The sequence below is a fragment of the Manis javanica genome, chromosome 6 (assembly GCF_040802235.1).
Source record: "Manis javanica isolate MJ-LG chromosome 6, MJ_LKY, whole genome shotgun sequence".
NCBI classification, from domain to species: domain Eukaryota; kingdom Metazoa; phylum Chordata; class Mammalia; order Pholidota; family Manidae; genus Manis; species Manis javanica.
The window spans coordinates 60,554,776-60,579,364 of record NC_133161.1 but is presented as its reverse complement, the minus strand read 5'-3'; the positions used below and the strand labels follow the sequence as shown (position 1 = coordinate 60,579,364).

The window sequence follows — 24,589 nt, the reverse complement described above, 5'->3', positions numbered from 1 at the left end:
AAGGAGTAAAGAATGTAGAAGTTCTTCACATTGATTCTGCAACAAGGATCTGAAAGGTCCAGTGGGAAAAAGCAGATTTAAGGAGGTAGGGGAATTAAATTGACTCTCTGAGAACTTGATCAGGTAAGAGGCAGACAGGCTTGAAAAATGGCTCTGCTCCTGAAGAGAATAAAAATCTTTCCTGGCAATATCACCTTTCACTTTCCAACCATTTTACACAAAGGAAATGACATGCTTAAAATTTTGGGAGCAAAGTCTATGACCTATGCGTTTTATCATATGCAGGCACCTACTTTAGGAATCCAAATGATAGGCTAAGGGTTAAACTATACTGGGCTTTAACACGGATGTAAGTAGATTACAAAATTTCAGTTCTCTTTATAATTTTGAATTTTAACAACTTTACAGTGGATGGAGTCATTGTTTGGGATTTTAGTAAAATCTACACTAATAACAATGCATTTCTTTAGTTAAAGCCCTATTTTTTCAGTGTTATATTAGAAATACTCCAGAAGGTTTAGCACATTGTTCTCCTAAACACCATTACAACTGTAACTTTAATTTATTCCATCAGCTCTAGTAGAAGATTCCTAATTTAAGGAGGGGTAATGATTTTTAAACTAGGATGACGAAGTGGCCCTAAAGCCCTTTTCCTGAAGGGAATTCCTTAGAATTCCACTTTTTAAAGTTGCCACATGGAAAAAAACGGACCTAAGAAGTTTGGGACATGCTGCTATGCTAATTCTTCTTAGAGACTCACAGTGAATATTAGAGCAAGGCCTTTGTGAAACCTAGTTTACTGTTGCTAGCAAGTCACAAATTTCTAGTTCAGTTACCCAGTCTGTTCTGTAGCACCAAAATTAACATACTTTGGCATTAACGTACTAAGTAAAATTTGGAAAATACATGTCCAAACAAGAATAGTAGTGTTGGATGTATTACATTCTCATGTAACAAGCTTTATTATATCTTAGTTTCCATGGGTTAGGGGACAAGGGAGATAATAGCTGGGTTTACTCTTCACTACTTCATAAGGCTGAAATCAAGGGTGGACTTGGGCTTGGCTTCTACCTGAAGCTCACGTTCCTCTTTCAAGCTTAAGTGGTGATTGACATCATTCCTTTCTTTGTAACTGTTCCCTTCCATGACTGATTTCCTCGGAGCTGGCCGGAGAGGGATTAGAATCTCTCCTGCTTCAAGTCTCTAACCTCTACTCCCTCCTTTAAAGAGTTCACCCAATTAGATCAAACCCACCCAGAATCATCTCCCTTTTGATTGACTTAAATAAACTGATTGGGAACTGTAATTGCATCAAAAAATCCCTTCACATTTGCCTTAGCATAATTTAATCACTGGAGTGAGCATCTTTTATATTAACAGGTTCCATCCACACTCACAATTATGGGTTATACAAAGATTTGGATACCAGGAGGTAGGATTCACAGGGCGATCTGAGGATCCAGTCTGCCACCCTATAAAACTTTAATAAAAGCAGGAAACATAGTAGAGAGTTCAAGTAAGAGGACAAAAGGTCATGAGGGGACTTTGAAACAGCCTGTTTCCCAAAAGCTTACCCATGGCCTATGTCTCAAAAGAAAAGATGGCGGTGCCACAGACTGACTTCTCCAGACTGCTTTACACAACAGTCAACGTAGTCAGTCTGACTAAAACCAACAGCAAAACAGATCATATGCCTACTCAGGTACACATTGCTGAGACTTTTAAGCCAGGCCCAAAGTGAACATATAAGGAAATAGCAAATATTTCCCAGCATCTTTTTGAAATCCCTAAAATAGTGTCAGTCTGGGATTTTCTTTTAATAAACATTTAGGCCCATTATATCATAACACAAAGGAGGAAAACATATTGTGTCAAGCCTGGCCTATAATTTAAAAAATTATCATCATGCTTGTCTTAAGAAATAGAAATACACATAGCTAGATAAATAATCCATAAGTGAAAAGCTTAATAGAATTCATCAGAATTTCTAGTGACTAGAATCTGAATTTCAAAAATGATATTTTTTCAAAATGTATCCTCATTAAAAGGTTGTAAAATTTCTCTGATTATAATCACTGTTTAGAGTCATTGTACTCTAGTATTTGTACTATCTTGTCATTTATTAAATAGTCCTTTTAAAACAATTTGCCTAACCTTTATAATATATTCAAACTTAGGGGGAAGAAAAAAAATAGAAAAAGGGGAACATAAATTATTATAATTAACTGCTTTAAGTAAATTAAGATTTTAAATTCAGAAACAGAAACCATAGAAAATAACACAGACTAAAGTCTATTACTACCTTTGTTGTTTATTAAGCCATATACAATATGCTTTTTAAGTGAAAGTAGAATCTAATTCCTGTAGTTACAATGATGGTTTTTAGCCTATTGATTTAAAAAATATTTTGCTTCTCTTTTAAACAGGAAGTATGAGATCACTGATAAAGCTTAAGCCTATATATCTTGATAGAGTACTATTCTTTGAACCAGTTATACTCTGTCCTTATTGCATATTTTAATTATTTATATTTCAGAGAAAAAGGTTAGCTAGGTGATTTACGTATTGGTGGTAAAAACCCCAGTCCACAAAACTAGCTGTACAAAAGACAACTGAAGATTACTTTTGAATTCAGATAGTTCCAGAGTTAGGATAATGTAATTTAAAAAATAACAGTGAAAAATAAGAAAAGTTCATTTTGAAGAAATAGAACATCAGCTCCAAGTTTCAAATCTCATTGGACTAGAATATAAATCAGGTAGAAAGATATAATTTCATACAGAACCAATTCTCTATTAGAAAGGGGATGTGGGTTCTGGGAGGCATGCACTTAATTCTGACTTATGCACACCACATTGCTGCCCATAGAATGTACAAATTGCCCTGTGAAAAAGGTTAATCAAATGTGTAACATGACTTAGGATAAAATGCCTGCGATGGCTGACCATTTCGATTCATATCTCCTGGTGGAGATCCATAATGTCTCAATTCTTAATTATCTAGTCTTTTGTGCATTAAAAAAAAAATGGCCAATAAAATGTCAGCCAAGAAACACACTGTTCATTCCTTTCAGGTTTATTTTAAACCTATTGCACTTAGGCTAGAGCTAAATCAATTTTTCATGAATATCTACCCCAGTAGATTGCACCTCAAGCCAGTTCAGATCCCCAGAGAATTTTAAAAAAGAGATTTATCAAGTAACAAGTAACACCTCAGGAAAAAGAAACAGGGTTTTTAATTGCTTTGTGTGCTCCATAATTGAAGGCAGGCACCTTCTTGAGGCAGTGGCTGCCAGGAGGAGTGAGACTCCAGTTGGCCCTGCCTAATTAATCCTGTGATACAAACCTTCTGGCTTCAATTTTCACATTTCTGTCTCTTTTTAGAGGTGATAATAAAACTAAAAATTTATGTTGGTTACTGTATGACTATAACTGTGCCAGCGGAACACAAATAAAACCATATGGGCTAAAGAGACCTTGTCTCCACATTTCTGGTTTCTCTGCGGTACACGAGGCACGGGGGCAAGCTTTGTGCTAACAAGAAAAGGTAGGGAAAATTCAGTAGCAGGGCGGAAGTGCAGGTCAACTCCCTCTTGTGAGTTTGCTCTGTTAAGACGACTCACTGAAGCGTATGCCTTTTTTATTGACAAAAAAAAAATTCTCAAAATAGAATTGTGTGCTCTGAAAGCTCAACGGCTCAATGACTGCACTAGAGCTTTTAATGAAAGACAAATTGGGCAGCTTAGCCTTTGAACAATAGCTGTCAGAGTGACAAGTGCAGGGTCTTTTCTCTTAATAGGTTACATATTAAAACTAGTATAAAACAACTTTCAAAATCTTGTCTGTAAGAGCAGCAATGTCTGTAGTTGAGCTGGGATGCATAATGCATCCCAAATCACAAACTGACTCCAGTGTTGCCACAGGTCAAAATGATTTTGCTTTAATGGAGAACCTTGGTTTGTAATGTGACATCACTGTTAAATTTCCTATGGAATGATACTTACACAAAGAGGTGGTGTCATTAAAGAAGATGGCCCATCAATAATAGTTCCTAGGGCCAAATCTATACATACAACATCATATGGGTTTGTCCTTACATTAATTAAGAGATGTGATCTTTGGGGTTTTTTTTCAACATAATACAAAAATACTAAAATCTATCCTATAATATTTTGAGTGTTTTTTCTACATAAGATGTATTCTTCCATTTTGAAATACCAATAGCATGGTATTTTCAAAGACTGAAGTAAAAACCTGAAAGGTACATTGAATCATGCTGTTCATATTTAAAAAGAAATTTCCAAAAATTTTGGGACTTCAATTATTTTCATGTGGGAAAGTTTGTTAGTTTATTTAGCTATATTCTTTTTAAACCTATGTTTATTTTATGTAGAATTTCTACTCTCTGAATTTTAAAAAATACGGGAGCCACCTGGTGGTCAACAATTTTATTTTCTCTTAAAAATAAGACTGTGTCTATTGCAAAATGTAAATGTTCTATTTTAAAATTTGGTGTTTTTTTAACGGAAGAATTTTAACAAAAGCACTAATTCTCCAATCCCATATGCTAGTTAATGGGTTCTGAATATGAAACTAACTTTTCAAATACTCTTTTCACTGGACATGCCACCCATTTTTAATAAATATCAAATAGATTATTCTTTCCTTATATTTCATGTATTTACAGAGAAGTACTATGCATAGAGTTGTGAAAAATACAGATATATTATTAAAAATATTTATAATATGTGTGTTTTCATACTTTTAAAAGCAAAACAAGTGATTTTTATGGAAATTACTCATAAAGGGGAAGCTTTGGAAGCTAGATTCATAATCTATAAGTATATACAGGTGTGCAATAGAATTTTACAAGGAAAGATTCAAATGTGAAAACTGAGGGTTCAAGTTCTGGCCAGTGATATAGAAACCATCAAAACAAAGGCAACATTCATGGCAGTGACATGCTTTGTTCATACAGATTTACAATAAGCTGCTCACCTTCTAAGTTACTATACTAAATACACACACATATAGATACACATATATCTATATGTGTTATATAAATATATATGTAGACATTTTATAAAATGAGGCCTCTTGTGAATATATTAATACATGACAATTTCATTCTGACCTCTATCTTACATTTAAACTATAAACTTCTTTTGTTATTAATTTTTATTTTTTTACTATTAGCATGCACTGAGTAGCTATATGAAAAGTTCCTGTTCTTGACTAAAAGCAAATAATGTCATTGAATCCATGTAAAACACTACCTCACAGGCACTATTATGCTCCCATTTAACTTATGAGGCATATTAGGCTCAGAGAAGTAATGGCATTTCTGTAAGTGAGGCGCCTAGACTCAACCTCAATTCAAACTCCAAATGTTATACTTTCATCATTCAGAACCAAAAGAGCAGCTAGACATCCTACTTACTTATAGTTTTATTGTGTTTTCAACAACAGAAGTATGTCCTCAATGCTTTGATAATAGGTAAGGTACCAACTTCATAATCCAAATCTGGTAACTATTTACCAAGTGATGTGGGAAGTGAATTCCTAAGAAGAAATCAAAGGATGCCTGCATAACTATCACTGCTCATTTTCATCCATCAGGCACTCTTTCTTCCTCTTCTGGAACAAGCTCTTCCCCTTCCTTTCAAGCTCAGCTTTCTCCCTGCTCCATCCCTGGAGTTTAGGGGAGGGTGCCAATCCCAGTACCATGGGGTCGGGGCATGTAACCCCAGGGATACATCCAAGAGACAAGCCAGGACAAGCAGAGGCATTCCTTGATTCCTTGGGATTGCTTTTACCTTTGGTCTGGGAATAAGGGTGGTGAGAGCCCTTTCCTGTCAAATCCCTAAATGAGATGATACAGGCATGAAGCTGTACTTATCCCTGGGTCCCTTGCCACCTGCCTACACACACACATGCTTCACAGTACTTGGAGGAACAGAGGAAAATGAGGTGGAAACACATGGAAATACAGGAGATAAACAAAAGCAGGAAGCCTGGAGAAGACATAGTCTGCCTGTCTGTCCCTCAGTGCCCCAAAGCACTGTCATTCATAAAGGAGTTCTTCAGTGATTGAGCTCCCCCAGAGTTCTTCCAGTAAACCTGTGGTGGTTGGTTGTTGAGTTTTGTTTTTGTTGTTATTGTTTTGGCTTGAGCTAGTGTGAGTTGAATTTTTGTCACTTGAACACAAGTAACCATTAGAATTATACAACTACAAAATATTAGGTTCTGTATTGCAGAAAACAGGGATAACCACTGTTTAGCCAATAGTGTCTTCTGAGTGTTTTAAAATAAACAATTTCCCTAGGAAAAGAGCCAATGTGCCTGCATATGGCAGAGAAGTGTGACACAAAGCACCAGACTGGTGGCGGCAAACATAGGAATGAGCCAATTTCCAAAAGCTCAACAGTTTTAATCCCCATCAACATGCATTTTTTTTTATCTCACCCTTATATATGTAAACCTGGACTCAAAATTTGCACACTTAAGGAACTATACACACACACACTTTTTGATATTGACATGATCACATTCAGGCTAAGAAGTAATTCCTCCTCAAACTCTACCTTCATAGTCTACTAACAAGTGGCAGACATATGGAAAGGAATAGTGTAAATTTGGATGAAGTTAGAACAAATTCAATTATTGTGACTGAAAACACAGGATGAAATAAGCCAAAAACACACTTTGAAGTTGGACCACCAGCTTTGCCACTTATTGGTTACTAAATAAGTGGGTTAGTTTCTCCTAATGTAAATTTCCTTTCCAATACATGAGGGGAATGCCAAAGTCAATTTCAAGAATGCAATCTATGAAAGAACCAGAAATAGGTGCTCCATAAATGGCAGGTGTTGCTGTGGTTAATATTAGTATCATTAAGTCTACATATGCTTTCTTTAACCAAAGTGCTGAAGAAAATGTATGGCAAAGAGAAGAAAAGAGTTTGATTTCTTATTTACTAATTTTGCTTCTCCAGAGTATGCATAATGAGCTTCTAAAGGCACTAGCAATCGAAACGAATAGTTGTAGTGAAGTGTAACATAGTACTGCCATATTGCAACACACTAAGTACTCTATTGTGACTCTATTTTTTCCAGTGAATCTTATCATTTAAGCTAAGATATATTTCTCCAAATATTCCATTTACTTGTCTTCTATTTTCTAAAATACAGTGAGGGAAATTTTATGGTCTCACAATCCAGCTCAATGACATTCATTCATAAGATGCAGAGTGTATTACATAATCTCTATTCAATCATGGTTATGTACACATTTGGACAAAACTGTTAGACAAAAATATTTAATCTGAGAAGGATTTAAACAGAGCAAAGCCAAGTTTGAAAGCAATGCCCATTATACATGATAAAATAGTTCAGGGTTCCTACAGTTATTTGTTATTGCAATCACTGGGAAATCTGAAGTACTGATAACCTGTGTCTCACTCCACATCCATCCACAAGATCATCATTTAATGGCCTGGAGTGTGGGCTTGACTTTGAGATATTTAAAAGACCACCTGGTGATTCCAGTATGCAACACAGACCTCACTTCCCCACTATGTCTCTTATCATTGCTTAAGAAACTCCCCAGATTTTTTCTTTAAACACACCAAAATTGTCTTTGGCAAATGTTAATCAAAATTTTGTTAAAACAGACTGATATCCAGAAACAGCTTGACTGACTCATCCACCATGGAGATGACCAGACAGCTGCATACACACAACCTTTGTGTGATTCGTAACAATAGTCTACTTAGTCCTTGACTCTTCACTCTAGTCCTCTCTGTGTGGACACATCAAATGCTTACACTGAATTTTATACAATATTTATTAGTTTTAAGTGTACATCAACTCTACTTCTATAAAAATAATAAAAAAAATGAAAAGAAAAAATGCTTATGCTGAGACACTGGTGGCTGGGAGGCATGAATATGTCCAGAGAATCCATAAACTTCATGAAGACTGTTGAAACAGTCCACATTTATACAGATTTCTTTACTGCTTTCTAAAAATCCCAACTAAACCATGGCTAGGCATTCCTAGAAGATTTCCAAGTTTTATGTCCCAAGAAAGCAATCTGTACCTCAGGCCTAGGATGATGACTGAAGGTGATAACGTAAAAAAGAACACTTAGCACTGTGTCTGGGCCAGGGTACTCACTCAATAAATGGTTGTTTTCAAACAAAGATACTATCCAATTTCACTGTCTTGAAATGATTGTGTCAGTTTTAAAAGTGTGTATAAAGAATACCTTGAGGTCAATTATAAAAGGAACACTCTCTCACTTTATTTAAATTAGTGCCAACTACTCCCCAACTTACAGGTTTTAAGTTGGGGTAGATTTCCTCTAACTGGAGCTCAGTCCTTCAAAAATAAGTAGTTTTAGATTCCTAATCAGTGGCCTGAAAACCACCAAAGCTAGCCCCCACTAAAGCAAGCTGTGAAAGGGATACATAAATAATTGGAGGTAGAGTAATTGTTTACTTCTCTGTCCTTCATTAAGGCTTCACTCTTTTCTCATCAAAGATAGAGGAAACCAAAGTCAGCACATCTGAACTCCATCCAAACTTCGGTTGTATTTTAAAATTTCAGGTTAGAATGCATAATATATTAATGCTATACAACTTTTATTGTGTTCACTTTAAAATTTATATTAAGTAGATTGCTACATTATGGTAATGTACTAAATTACCTAAAGCAAAGTAATTCAATGATTAACTGACTATAAACATTGGTTTATGGTCAGATTATAAAGTACTACAATGATTAACATTATGCATTTTCATAACGGTAGAAAATTGCAGGATGAAATATCTGTGGATTGACTCAGTGCCATTAGGAATAATAAAACAGTGGTATAACTCAGTCTCAAGTTACATCTTGAGAGTAAACTTTGTTTTAAATCTCCTCTCTAAGTGGTTGAGAAACTCATTAATTTAAAATGCCCAAGGCTTGCCAAACACAAGGTAGAGAAAGCAAGTATTCATGCAAATTTATGATATTAGGCATAATGGGACTTAACAGTTTTTAAGTCTTTTTCTCTAATACTTAACCAGAACACATCATTTTATGTTTCTTAAATGATAAAATTGATACACTCAAGATTGACACCTCACTATCTTTCAAAAATAAGTTGAAATAGGTTACTGCCTTAAAAAATACACTCAGATTTAGAGCAGCCTGCTTCATCAGTTCCACAACAAAAGGTCACAGACCAATTCTCTGTGGAGAAACAGACAGCACAGAGGATTAAAGACCTGGAGGAGAAGTCATGGATTTATATTGTTCTTTGAAGGTAAAGAGTTGGAATGCAGGTAGACATTCATACAAAGGATTTGAGTATCACGGATGAAGTCCATAGGAAAATCATCATGACGGACGAATGCTGGAGGATGCTGCAGCAGAATTGTCTGGGCTTGACTTCTCAGGGAGCCATACAACTGCTGTATAATCTTTGACAAATTACCTTAATTTCATCATCTGTAACAAGGGCATATCTGTCCATTGTTAAAAGGATTAAACAAAAATTGTAAAGTGACTGGCCCATAATAGACAATTGATAAATTATCATTTTTATTAACAATATAACTAACTATTACTAGTTGGTTCTAAACTTTTGATTATGATTATATTCTAATAGTAGGGAATAGTCCTAATAGAAAAAGACTAAAACAAAACTGGGAAGGCCAGTTTAAGAATACTGGCTGGTGAAGATGGTAGGCATTTGGAGAAATGTATTAAGACCTAAAACACTTACATTAATCATTTTATACTGCAGAGCCTCAAACTTTTCACAATATCTGCCTAGTCCTGGGAGAGAATGATTTTGAGTATTTCCTGAAGCTGAACTTATATTATACATACTGCTTCTTCAATGGCTAATCCATCAGATGACAATTACTTAATTTTTTCTCCACTTTTCCCTTGAGTATGAGTAATTTTCACACAGGAGGATCATACTCTCTATAACACGAACTCACAGCAGAGTTACAGGTTTATAACAGATGCTCAATAAAGATGGGCTAAATTAGTAAGTGAATTAATGAATGCCTAAGGAAAAATAGAAAAGTTTCAAATTAATGAGTTTTATTGTTGGTCTGTATTTATGTTTTAACTTCCATTGGTATTCATACATCCATTACGCTGCTCATTTGAAAACTCCTTCCTGCTTTCTGTTATCTAACATATTACAAGTATTAATTGAATAGTTCAACCACCCTTTTTGCATGCTGTGTTTCTCAGTGTGCAGAACATAGCTGTAAACTGAGTAACATTAGACTTTTCAACAAGGCCCTAATGACAATGTTCCAGAAGAAAATAAAAATCAAACTCCTTGGTCCTTACTGCCTGCAATAATAGGTCAGTGCAATGCTCCTCAGGTTCACTGGGCTGTGTCACAGGCAAAATGACACCAGAACCATTTGGTATCCAAAAAAAGAAAGAATTTTAATATTCTTTGATAATAATGAAGGCATACAGGCAAAATGTTTAGAATCTTTTCTTTTATTAGTTCCATGCCTGTCAATATGATATCCAAATCCCTCTTGTTAAAACTAATTTTGTTCCATTTTTCTTACTCCTAAAAAATCTAGAGAATCTAAATTTTATATCAGTCTCAGTATATAAAATAATTCCAAACGCAAAACTCTCTCTAAATGTGGCTTGTGCCTACTTTTTTGGTGGTCTGCAATGAGATAATTTCAGAAATTTTAATCACCCACACTTTCAATGAGCACTTTATATACTGTGACCCTTTCCTCTATCCATTACGCTTATTCTGACTATATGTATGGAAATGCAATTTTATGTCTGTTGAATCTAATAATAAAAAAAATCAAGGAGTATATTATGTATATATTTTTAAGGTTATTTTCTAAGTAATTCATCCTTATTGCATTTCATAGAAGTGTCAGTCTATAACAGATTGGAAAAGAAGAGAGAAAAAGAAATTAGTCCTCTACCATAGATACTTTGAGAATCACTCTCCTAGAATATGATGGCCTTTTCCTTACATTAAATGCTTTCTTAAAAATATGACCTATTTTTTACTTCTTAAATAATTTGTAATATTTTAACCTCTCTTGGTGCTCCATTCCACTTGTTATTTATATGGTTGCAAAGTAGATTCACTTTAACAAACCGTAGTTATCAAAACTGAGTTTTATGACAACAAAAATCTAACCATATTATTTCCCTTCTTGAAATGTTTTAGTGGCTTCTCCTTAATAAATATCTTTTATGCTCTTGAAGGCTTAAAAGGCGCTCCAGGATTTGCCTCTGATTACTCTTTAGCCTGATCTCTTCAGCCCCTACTCTCTCCCTCTCCACTTCAGACCGCAGACATATGCTCTCATCTCCAGGCCTCTGAACAGAAGTGTACTCTCTCCATGTAAGTCTCTTCCATCTGCCTCATTCAAAACTGCCCCTGTAACACACATGCATACACACACACGCAGGCTTACTAATATTGTTAATACCTATTCTTTCTTTAGGCATCAAACTTTAGGGAACTTTCTCCTGAGTCCTTGGCCTTTTACTTATACTCTTAGCTCTATTTCCCTTCCACAAAATTAATTACATATGTAAAATAATTTTAATAGCCATATTTTTCACCAGATCATAGCTCCATAAGGGCAAAGAACTGGTTTCTGTCTAGGCTTTTGTATTCCCAGAATTCGGTTCAGTATCGGACACATTTTGGGTTCCCAATATTTATTAGATGAGTTAATGCATGAAAGTGATACATGAACTGGTGATTTATAATTACAAATTCTAATAAATTCTTCTTTTGCTTTGTAACTTTCTAACATTTTGAAGCCATTATAATTGCTAACTTATAGAAAGACTCCTATAATCTCTAGCCTTTTTAAAAAACTTATTATTACTTAGATATTCTCTGTATGGTATTTGCTATACAAAGTTTATGGTCAAAAAATTCAGCTTGCCATTTCTGGCAGTTTATTTTTCCAGGTCATCAAGGGTTTTAAAATTCTAATCATTCCCTTGAGGTGATACAAAAACTTATTAAACCAAACATTAACCAAGGAAGAGGGATGGGATAAAACATCTGGAATTCAGTGTAGTTTGATCTTAATTTGACATTAGGCTCTCTATACCTCTATCATTTTAGATTAATTTCCACTGATTTCAAATGTAGTTCAATCCTCAGTATATGCTTTTTTGCTTTGGTCTTTTAAAATAACACTTATTTAATTTAGGTGTTAATTTAATTATTAAGTTAAAAACATTTATTTCTCATCTACCTCCCAGGAACCAGACTATGCTAAGGACTGGCACATAGACTTCATACTCACTGTAAACCTCTGAGACCGTTCCTATTATTTCTGAAGACCTGAGTCCTAGCATAATGAAAGGATCTGCATTAAATCAAGTCGTCTGGGAGAGCCAAAATTCAAACCCAAGCTCATAGACGCCACACCTAGTAATATTCCAGGTGCTTTTCTTGTCATCATCAGTGACATTTTCTAAAAAAAAAAAAAAAACTATATGGTTCCTCTAGCAGCTCTTTCATGATTATAAAAATCTAAAATAACTGCCCTTGAAGGCTGCCATCTAAAATACATTCAGTGCATTTTTGAAACAAATTGGAAGCCATGTAAAGGCAAAACATAGAGGCAAAAGGTTAGCACATAGGGTGATTTTTGGTGCAAAATAAGAAATAATGAGTGATTGAGTTACATGTTATCAAGGCTGACTTGTTGGGAAAAAGGAACAGTAGTTCATCCTGCTTATAAGTCAGGGGAGTTATCTCGAGAGCAATGGCAATGGGAAAAGCATGTCTGTACAATTTAAATTCAAACTTATTTTAACAATTTTCAAAGCAGGAAAATCTAGAAACCTGTGTGTTCCTCCCAAGTCTAATAACACATCAAATGTGAAACAGAGATAGATTTACTTGGTTTGCCTTCCTTTCCTAAATGACAATATTTGGCTTCATGCCATATTCATCTACCCTCTTCACTCTTCTACTCAAATATAAAACAAGAGAAAGACACAAGTAGGTAATGTGCTGCCCTGTAAAGCAGAGGAGGCCACTTCCAAAGAAAGAGAAGGTCCTAGCCACACACCATGTAGCTCAAGTTCTATAATCTAAGAATGTTGGTTCAGTTGCTCATAACTTATTGCAAATGTGACCAAGTTAATTCCAATCACTCAGCCACAGAGGAAGTTTTCTCTTGCATAGCACATGACGTGGCCAGCTTATCACCAGTGCTTGTGATTGCCCACAGTGGGACCAGACGTGAGAGTCTAATTGGTTGCAAACTTAAGCTAAATTACACAACCTTCAATTATTTGCCATTACACATGAATGAAAACATAACACAACTATAGAAACCCTAATAATTTGTCATCAATTATGGGATAGTCTCTTAAACATGTACATGTTAATTTCACTGTATATGTTCATATAGAAGAATTACAATTAGTCTTCACAGCAAATAAAATCTATGGCTTTTAAAACAATAAAAACACCCTTTTAGCTAGCAAGTAGATGCTTAGTTTGGAATATGATTTTTTTTTCCTCTCACTGTACAGCTTTGCCTCCATAAGAATAAAGAAACTTCTTATAGGAAAACCCCATGATTTATGGCAGGCAACCAAAAGTATGAACTGAGTCATGTTGTAATAAGACAGATTGGCTGTTGGAAAATGTACAAATGTTCTTCAGAATAGCATTCACATGAAATGGGTTTTGATTGTTGCTTTGATCACAGGGTTTGCAATGATGAAGGAGGAAATCTTACCTATATAACTGAGTGTGGAAAGCTCTATAATGCAATCTGAGAAGCATAAGTACCGAACATTAAGTCTCTAGAAATATCTTACACATACAACTGAAATGGCAGAAAACAGAAATCTTTAGCCTTGCATAAATATGTTTCCACTTTTCAATTTATAAGAGCAATTACTACTGTTGGGAAGGATATTTCATGGGGATTAATGACCAACTGAAGGTAATGATTCCTGCCCTCATGTTAGGCCATCAACTCCCTTCAGAGATGAAACTTAATCAATCCATCATTATTGACCTGATGTTATATAGGTACTTAAAAAACAAACAAACTATCTTATCTGATGCCAATAAACTCCTGAACATAAAGGAATACAGTCTTCATTAGCAGGACCACCCTGATTGACTTTGTCCCAAAAACCTGCAGAGAAATGTAACAGTCTGACTATAAAGCCAAAATACTTGCCTATAGCCACATGCACATTCAGTCACTAACTATGAATTTAAGAAGCTACTATTTCTCTGTGGCTGTGCCTGCCATTTGTAACATGGGGTAACAATTACTTTCACCTACTCAATAAGCATTATTTTGGGAGACAATGAAACACTAGGCAGTGTCTTAGGGTCTAGAAATACAACTGTGACTAAGGCACAGTTCTTATCCTCAAGGAAGTTTTTGTCCACTGGGCAAGAGAGTCAAGTGAGAAAGGAATTTTAAAATGAAGTGTAAAACTCTTCAGTAGGTCAGTGAAGTGTATACCCCAGTCCTTGGAGTAGGAGTGGGAGGTGATTGATAAAGCTTATCTATAGGAAATGACTTTGAAATAGAAAGTAAAAAGGCTAAAACGTGAATTTCCCAGGTAGAAGTGCAAATACATGCAAATGCCTGGAGACAATTAAGGAAAAATAGTCCATTAAAGCCACTTTGGGGCCCAATAATTTAGGGTTTGGGTGTGAGAGAAGAGCCTAGAAAACTAAGAGGCGACTAGAGAAATGAGGTCCCTTGTAAGCAGCACTAATTGCCTTACCTTGAATGCAATGGAAAAATCATTTGTGAGTTTTGAGTGAAGACCTGTGATGATCAGATTCTAGAAAGTTAACTTTGGCAGGAGAGGAGGACAGATGAGGGTGGGCTCAGCCTCAGCCAAGTCTGCTGGAAAACCAATCCTGCAATGCAGACAAGAAACGAGAGTGGCAGGAGAGGAGGTGACATTCCTGAAGAGACAGTGAAGAGGTAAAACAGATTCAAACAGGTAGGTAAGACTTTCTCCATGGTAGTGAGGTTTTACAGTAGGACATCCAAGTAGGGAAGGTTGTCAGCTATGTGGACATGAAGGCCTTGTCCTGAGGAGAGAAAGCTGGGATAGGAAAAGAGACTTGGTAAGTATCCACACACACACATGCTGAGTTAAACTTTCAGTGTGGATCCAACCACCTAAGGGGTATACTGAGGAGAGAAGAGACAAAGACAGAGGAAAGGAGCTCAGTCAGCTAAGTATCTGAAACCATCTGAGCAACAGGAAGTGATAGAAAGCATAGGAAGAAATGCACAGAGGTATGCAGACAAGGTAGTAAAACATGAAAGGGAGTGTTGTCATAAAAGCTCTGGTGAAATTAGTTTATTTCATTTCCAGCATCCATTCCCTCCTCTTACGGTTAAGCTATATTAACTTTTGTTTGGGTAAACTCTTCATTCCATTCTCAGCCATGTTCTTTAGATGGAATAGACTCTATGATCCAGGAATTGAATACATGAATAAGCCCAACCAATCAGGCTATTCCCTTCCTGTCTGTGGTTGGTTCAAAGGTGGGCACACATCTCAAAGCCAGTCAATCAAGGTCAATACAATTCAATGACAGGATTCTGAGTTACTTAGGAAATAGATTTTTCCATTGATTGGGTATTGTAATTCTGTAAGGCTGAAGCCAGTAACTATCCTGTAAGAGTCTGAGGATGGAGTCAACCCAGAGGTAGGCAATGAAGATCCTACTGACATCACTTCAGCTCTTAATGAGAGGCTGGTTACCCCCTGAAGTGCATTCTCTCCACTATCCTACCAACAGCCTCTGTCCCAAATAGTCCCATGCTTCCCTGCTTCTCTACACCCATATCTACCTAGGAAAATGCTGCCAAACTGACTTTATTTTAAACAGTTTCTCCTGATGATAAAAGAAACATAAAATCATGGGAAACTTGAATATTGGAGAAATTACAATGAAGAACATTAAAATCAGCACTAATCCTACTACTCAAGTGTTAAAATTCCCATATAAAACAGAATTTTAAGTTGTATATGATGTAACTAAAGAAAAACCTTCTTGCCAAACACAGAAATAGACCTTAAGGAAATGTGTTAAAATGTCTATTTCGAATGGCAAGAACATAGAAGAATTTTATTTTCCCTGCTAAAGTTAGCATGTCATCTCTGCACACTACCTTAATGTGAAGGACTTCAGGACTTCTTCCTTCCCAGTTTACCAGGGTTTAACTCCCTTTATCAGAGATTGGGAGATCCAGACATGAGACTGTCAGCATCTACAATTTTCCCTTTCTCCCTGAAGGTGCACAAATTCTCTGAAGTCATAAGGACTTCAAGAAGAGGCTGGTCTCATAAAAAAATACACAGTACAGCTGAACAGCTTCATGCCATTATCAGGTAGGCATGAGAGATTTGGAAATACCTGATAAGAATTATATGTAATTCCAGATTACATGTTTTAAATTGTAAATGTTCTATGTTTAACCCATACATCTGATACCAACCAATTTGGGGAAGTAATTTTGCCCGCTTTTGTAAAGTATGGATTTTTTTTTTTACCTGTTGTCAAAATCAGAAAACAGAACTGATTTTTTGCAAAATTTAAAGTAAGCTTGCTCTACTTCAAGCAGTCAACATTTCCAATGAGAGGAATTTTTTTTTAATAAATCATATCCTATAAAAAATGTTTATAAAAACTTCATAGAAAATTACATTGAAACAAATTATCAGCTTCTTTTTTGAATAGAAGTTGAACTATTAAGCAGTGGCATCTTAACTTACATATAATTCTCCATGTAATTGTTTGGAACATGATGAAAGAAAATTTGAGCAATAAATTTTATATCAAATGCTTTCTTTTCTGATAGCCCACACCTCAATATAAATTCAACATGTACTACCTCTGAAAGTCCAAGGGAGATTTAAGATGACTCCCAGAGATTTTAATTCCATGATATAAATTAATGGCTTCAGCAAATATTCTAATGTTACATTTCTCCTTATAAGAGTTCTTTCAACAGTTAATGAATCCTAACCAGAGCTGATATTAAAATCATGCACTGGAGAATCATAATTTTAACCTGTCAAGTGGTTCAAATCCTTTCCAAGGTAGAACAAGGATTAATTTTATTTAAGGCAATAAAATTTACTGTATAAACCAAAACCTTGTAGAAATTATATGAAATTCTCTAACCCTTGAGTCAAAGACGCCCTTAGCATAAAGGGTCTTTTCTGTCTACTCCAGTCCCTACCCACAATCCAGGGATGGGCTTTCCACCAGGTAAGTATCTCAATATTTTCTCTCCTTAATGTGTGTGCTTGTCTCAACAAACAAAAGAAAGTATTTGAGAGTTTTGTTTTGCTTTTTCATGAACAGATTACTATTAACTATAAGTCAGCATGCATACTGTGATTTTAAAACTCCCCAGTAAAGAATCCACAATGTCTTATGCCACTGTAGATTACCTCATTTCCAAAAGGGGTGCCTCTACTGCTTTAGATAATTGCTGACTGAAGGGTGTTTGTTTTTGGGTGGGTGGTGAGGGATCCTGGGAAGGTAGCTGACATTTCATTTTTTCAGGACCCCCTACCTTTTTGAAGCCACTGGGTACTTTGGTCACATCAGGACTCAAATCATGGTGGCAGAGGAAGAGGACATGTGAGGAAGGTGGGGGTGGGTTGGGTTGTGTGGCATCGAGGGAGGTCCTTCCACCTTATAAATCACCCCATACCACTCTCTGGAATTTGACTCCTGTTTGAACTTAGGGAGCAACTGAGATGCAGCCATGCCCAACTCTCAGAGCCATCCAAATGCTTTACACTTTTCTCTTAAAGGAATGTTCATCTCTTAAGCCAAGATTCTGGCCTCTGTTTGTCCCCAGGCAGGAAAGGCTCTTCATTTACCCAGCTGTTTACATTAAGCAGAGAGTAGACTGGAGTCCTGACCTCTCACTCACCTTCCAGCAGTCCTTAAAGCACCTCTACTAAACTTGAGGGCGTCATAAAGCACAGAGAGAAAACCACTAGTCTAGAATGGTCTTTTGAAGTCCTTTCAGATCTCAAATCTCCCAAGATTATCAGTTTCTTTGGATAACCTACATCCTTCCTTAGTCATTCAGGATTTTAACATGGTCCCTTATATTCAAAAACATGAGGAGTTACGTTAGGGACCAAATTTCCAGTACATTCACCATGATTTGGGGATATATTAGAGAGCACATTGCAGCACTGGATCTCTAACAAAATTTTGGTTACCTCCCAAGAGATGGAGTAAGCGATTAAGCGATTAAGAAGTAAATATCGGAAAAGTAAGTTTCAAGGCATTCTGGACTGTTGAAGATGCTAGAAATTATTTTAGACTAAGATCAAGAAGCCCTGCACCAATATATGATGGTGCCTTAATACCTAGGTCTGGGGCTGAATGAATGCTTAACTTGAACCCTACAACTAGACCCAACATACTTGACTGGAGCTGATACTGCCCTCTGGCTGCCAATTTAAATGAAAGCCTTAACAGAAATAAGATTTATAGTTCTTCAGAACTAAAGTTCTTCAGCTTAGGAACTGAAATTCTCTGACAATATTCTTTAGAGTCCCTCATCTAGGTCATGAAGTCAATACTCTCTTCACAGTACAGCACTTCTAAAGGGACTCATATCAGTTCTCTCTGCTTGAAGTATTTGGTATTTCCAATAAGAGGGAATGTTTTTAAAAACCACATTTTGTAAAAATAAAAATAAACAAACTTCATACAAAATCACAATGAGATGAATTCTTTTACCAGCATCTCTGGCTTTCACATGTTTTTGCATAATGAAAGGGCTAATATAACATAACAAATCCTAAACTGTTTTCACAAGGAGTGGAAAAAAGATGTGTAAAAGTATGCTCTGTCTTGCTTCCTTCTGTTCACAATGTATCTAAATAAAACAAATGGTGTTCTTGCTCTTTCTGTCTGTTTCCCAATCTGTTTGGATAGTAGCCACCACTCTGCAGCCAACCATAATATCTGACACTTCCTGACATCATGAAAGCCACCATCTGTCTATCACCAAAACCCTGTACTTTTTAAAGACTACTTGGCTTGATCCTTAATGAAGCTTCACATTGAATGCACAGATCAGTTTAGAAGGGATACAGGGAATAACTGACATAAGGAATCTGTATAAAATCACATTTTCATTAGACTCAGTCTGAAAATACAAAATGAAATATTAAGGTCCCTTTGCAGGCAGAAAAGAAAGCTTGGTTAATTTCAATTGTGTCTCATTTCCGATTTGCCTGTGAAAGTTTAGACAGGGTGGAACACCAAGAATAAACCTAAACTAAAACATAAGCTTTAAAGCCAGTATTTTGAGTCTTGTAAAATTAAACAGTAAGACATGACTTTGCAGTGTGTATATCTGAGCTATGGAAAAAGAAGAAGAAAATCCATCAGTTACTTTTCCAAGTCTTGAGAAAACCATGCCATTTAAAATTGAATCAACTTCTTTAACACCTGAGCGATTATCCAGGAAACAAAAGAAGGCTCTGTATGTCTTCACTTGTAAATGTCACAGGTGAACACAAACAACTGAGAGCTCGCAATGTCAAGTCACTCTTTGTTTTATTGAACTATTGTACCTGCATATGTACAGCAAGAGGGTACATCAGCAATGGAGACTGAGGAAGAATATCTCCCAGATGATATTAAGTTCTTGCAGGAAAATGAAAACGGTTGAAGACAGAATAACATGTTTCATATGCAAATTTCACTACAGCACTTAATTGTGATTTTGTTATCTTGATTTTCCACCAATCTCTTTTTTTTCCCTCTCTTTACCACAGTATTATTCCCATGGTTCCTTTAACAGTCTCATAAATTCAAGTTATGTGAAGTCATGGAGTTTCTTGTTAGTCAAAAAATGTGCACGTACATGGGCTGTATTTATGTATTTTTAAAAAAGAGACAGGCAAAAAGTACACTATACTCCAGAGAAGCCTAAGTTTCAGTCTTAAACTGGGGGAAAGCTACTACTATATAAGAATCCTTCTGCAAGGTGAAGTTTGTGCATTTCCCCAGAAGACATCTTGGGAGAGTTAGATTAAGTGCTTATTCTGTACCACATACAAAGACAAGCAATTCAAACTTGTTATTTCATTTGGTTGTGTTTTGGACACTGTTGCCCCATTTTTGAAGAGGAAATTGAGACTTAGAGAGGGTAGCTAACTCAAAATGCTAGTAAGTTAGTAGATCCTAGTTTCAAACAAGATGGTCTGATTGAAAGTCTGTGCTCTCTCCCATCACCATCCTCCATTACCTCTTGTTTGACTGTGTACCCTGATACCTCCTAGCTACGGTATTATAAAACTTGGTGGTGGTGGTCAGGGGATGGTGTCAAAAAAGCAGGTATCAGAGTATCTTCATTCACATGAGTGACAACCTGCAAAATCATCAATAAAGTCTAAACACTTATTCCTGCAATGACGTGTTACTGGAATGACAAGTAACTCCAAACAGCTTATCAGCCTTAAAAAATCTTATTGCCTTTTGTATACAAATAGAATACATATATTGTATATATTAGAAATAGGCCTGGTTCATTAAAAAGTAACCTCACTGCTATGCTCTGTCTGTGCAGCTTTACATTAATATGTTTTCAGATGGAATGTGCAGAATGAATTATCCACTTGAAATAATAGTGAGGGAGGCAAAATGATTCACTTGAGTAGGTAGTCTGTCATAACACTAGACTCTTTCTCTACTTGAGACTTAAAACCAACAGATGCTCAGGACAGCTACATTCAACATACTACCCAAGGTCCTTCCTAAATTTTCATGGAAATAAGTATAAACATTTTTCTCTGAACAAACTCTGAGCATATATCTTCACATCATCAAGTCCTCTGCTTTTTGCTCATTTTAACTATTGATAAAAACACTGGAAGGTAAAAATATGCAGCCTTGAGCCATAACATGAATAAGACAAGGAGTTAGTCCTGTAACTGTGTGTGTGTGTGTGTGTGTGTGTGTGTGTGTGTGTGTGTGTGTGTGTATGTGTGTGTGCGTGCGCGCGCTATTCAGTATGGTAGTCTTGGGACTCTCTCCAGACATTTAATTTTACTCTTTAGTTTACTCTTTCTTTCCTTCTCATTTGTTACATACAAACACATATTTATTTCATGTCACACTTCCCTCTACTAGTGAATTCAGATTCATGTTTCTCAACCTGGAGATGGGGCACGATAGCTTTTACAACAGAAACAATACATGAGAAAAAAATGAAAGCAGACTCTTTAAATAAAAAAGTGAATAAATTATTCAGACCAGCTGTTTGGATTTAGAAAGAACTTCCCCATGTTGATTAAAATTTCTTAATTTGTTCTGTTCTCCTGTGAAAGAGTGGGGTATAAGTAAGGTAGGCCCAGAATGCTGCTGTCTGCTGAAACTTGCTGGTCCAAGCTGAATACATGGTCACCTCAATGTATCTTAATGGTTAGAAGAATATAGGAAAACAGCTTTATATAATGATGAATCTTTTTAAAAGATCCAAGTTGTTAACAAAAATAAATATTTGATGCTTTTTAAGGATGGAAAAGTTCCAGGGGCTATAATAAGTATGCCTTACATTTATTTAAAAAAAAAAAGCCTGTGAGAAATGAAAGAAAAAGAGACTGCCACTATTTATTCATTTACCCTCCTGCATACTCTGTTGAAGGGTTCTGTGTTAGGAATAAGTAAGTTTTAAAAGTATTCTCCTCTCAATATGAAGGCTACTTTGCTCTTAGTCTTTAAATCTCATCTTACTATTTTTTTCTACATACATTTGTTGTTTTGGTACATAGTAATTATGGCCTACAAGTAGAAGAATTAGCTTAAGAGATTCACATTTATATACTTAATACCATATATTTGACCTTCCTTAGATTCTTTTTTATTAAGGTATTATTAACATACACTCTTATGAAGGTTTCACATGAAAAAACAATGTGGTTACTACACTTACCCCTTTTATCAAGTCCCCACCCATACCCCAATGCAGTCACTGTCCATCAGTGTAGTAAGATGCCCTTACATTCTTTTTTAAAATGTTTTTACAATGGATAATTCCTAAATAAATAGTTTTGTTATTATAAACTGAAAGAGATGACCTCTATCAACACTAACTCCTATGTAGAATTATTATTCATAATATATATGTGATTTTCAAATACTCGTTTTTTACATCATTAGGACTTTAAAGTAGAATATATTTTGCTACTGATTACAATGGTATGAAATTTATAATGTAGTAACTATTGTCAATTTTTGTTTTTGCAACATTTTTGGTGGTATCAATATAACTAAAAAGATAAAAACCTTGGTTCTCCACAGAGACACCCTGGAAGGAACCTCGTACCTAATATTCCTGTTTGGAGGAAGCAACTGGAAAAACTCATCTGTCATCTCCCCAATGAGGCTTGGTTCTTTTCTGGGCTAGAAGAAGGATGAAAGAGAAAAAAGCATTCATAATTTATAAATAATATTCAACATAAACAGCCCCAAAGATATTTGTAGAAATATCTAGAGTATAGGGAGTTGTGTTGTAAGCTGTCTTTCATTACTTATGCAAATTTGTCAAGTTAAATGGAAAAAAGCTTGCATAAAGAATGTTCATAACATTTGAAAATATGACCTGCAGTTTTAATATAGTACATTTTTTAGGCTTCTATACTCCTTAATCACAAGTAGGAAATTGCAAATCAGTTATTTTATAGCAAAATAGAAATGTTGGTGTCACTGACTTCACCGAACCTTGACAAATAGAAGAAGATTAAAGGCAAAAAGCAAAAAAGGAACAAGACATTGAGGACATGTAGATCACTACTACCATTGGGCTGAATTACATAGAAATAATTGGCATTCTTAAGAAAATCTGAACTGTCAGTAATATATTAGAATAACAACTGAGAAAGGAAATACATAAGGTATATTAAGTGAGAAAACCAGTGATTTATACATGATTTTTATAGAATAAACACTAAAGGGAAGTATGGTAGTAATTTGTGTTTCTTCAAGATCATATGATTTCCTTTTTTTTTGTAATTTACCAAAAAAAAAACCTAAATAAACTAAAATCTTAATAGTGGTTATTTATAGGTGGACAGTCAATGGAAAAATTCTATATTAATCTTTTTAGTTATCTCTGTTTTCCAAACCCCTATTACATGTACATATATATATATAAATACATATACACGTGTTTACAATATACATACATTATGTAAATACATGTACACATAAATAACATTTTTGGAATAATATTTACTTATTCAAAAAGGCTGTTTTTATACCATATTTAGGCTATTGCCAAGTAATGTAAAATTAGCCGCTCCACTACTGTCCTTTCCCTCTACAATTAATTTCTTTCAAAATTACTTTTCTTCATTTGCAAAGATGTTTTCTTTCTTTCTCTGGACTTTTGGAACACTGACTCTTTAGTTTTTACCAAAATAAGCATGACATACAGACACATACCTACAACTACTGTGCTTGGCTATACTCTTAAACTATTATAAATGTAACAGTTATAAAATAACTAATTTCTTTTTCTAATTTGAGAAATTTATTTTCTTATTTCAAAGGCAATAGGGATAAAAATTTGATATTATTGGGCAGTAATCTGAGTATGACATGATAAAGATCCCCACTAAGTAGTATCCATATATTGTTGGACATTTAGAATATATAGATGACAAGAATTATATAATAACACCCCATAGACCTCCATCCATAAATAATGATTACTAAGATTTTAGTGTATATTCCTCATCTTGATTTTTTTCCTGTAAATTCTCTAAATCATATGATCTTGATGGAACACAAATCACAATTACACTTACTTCTAGACATATCTACTTCACTCTGAATCTGTCCCCCCAAAAAAGCTGTTAATTTAGCTTTTTCAGTGACAAGTATCTCTACTGTGTTCAATAACTCTCTTTTAATGAAATTGATGCATAGTTCAATGACTCAACAGGAGATTTTAATTGCAGAGCATTGATTCTATAGTTCTTTGTTATTTTTCAGCATTTTACTTACTGGAACATCCACTTTCACCAATCTCAGCATTCTGTCAGAGCCCACTGTAAACTTACATCTCCTTTAAAACCTTTCTGGTAGTGTTGGTCCTTGCTTCCTAGGAAACCTTTTTGATCTCCTAGCATCAGGCATCGAATAGAGACACTGGTGATATCAGAATATCAATTTCAGTCTTTTCTAGGTTCCCATTTCATTCTTTCTCATCTTCACACTAAGGTCTATTTGCCCAGAAAATTACTGTCTAATTACTACTTGTAATTTAAGTGTGTGTTTGGGGATTTTGTTACAAAAATTTTAAATTGACAATTGTAAAGTTTACATTGTGAGATTTTACAGAGAAGTATCTACATCTGTATTTCATTGTTTAGAACTGTCAAGCAAAGAGTCCTTGGCCACCTTAACCTAACAGTACTTTCTTTCACTGTTGTTTTAATGCCCTTTATCCAGTGTCATATATAATTAACAGGAGAGAAAAACATTTCCAAAGACATTAGGTTTTT

General features: G+C 35.3%; 1 long non-coding RNA gene across 1 annotated transcript in view; it reads left to right on the top strand.

Annotated features, from left to right (window-relative positions):
* LOC140850089 (uncharacterized) overlaps window positions 1-23,039 on the top strand; it is a 58,501-nt gene extending 35,462 nt beyond the window's left edge. The window contains exon 3 of the long non-coding RNA XR_012132835.1: window positions 22,383-23,039. This is a non-coding gene — a long non-coding RNA (uncharacterized lncRNA). The remainder of the gene's footprint in view (window positions 1-22,382) is intronic.
* The last annotated feature ends 1,550 nt before the right edge of the window (window positions 23,040-24,589 follow it).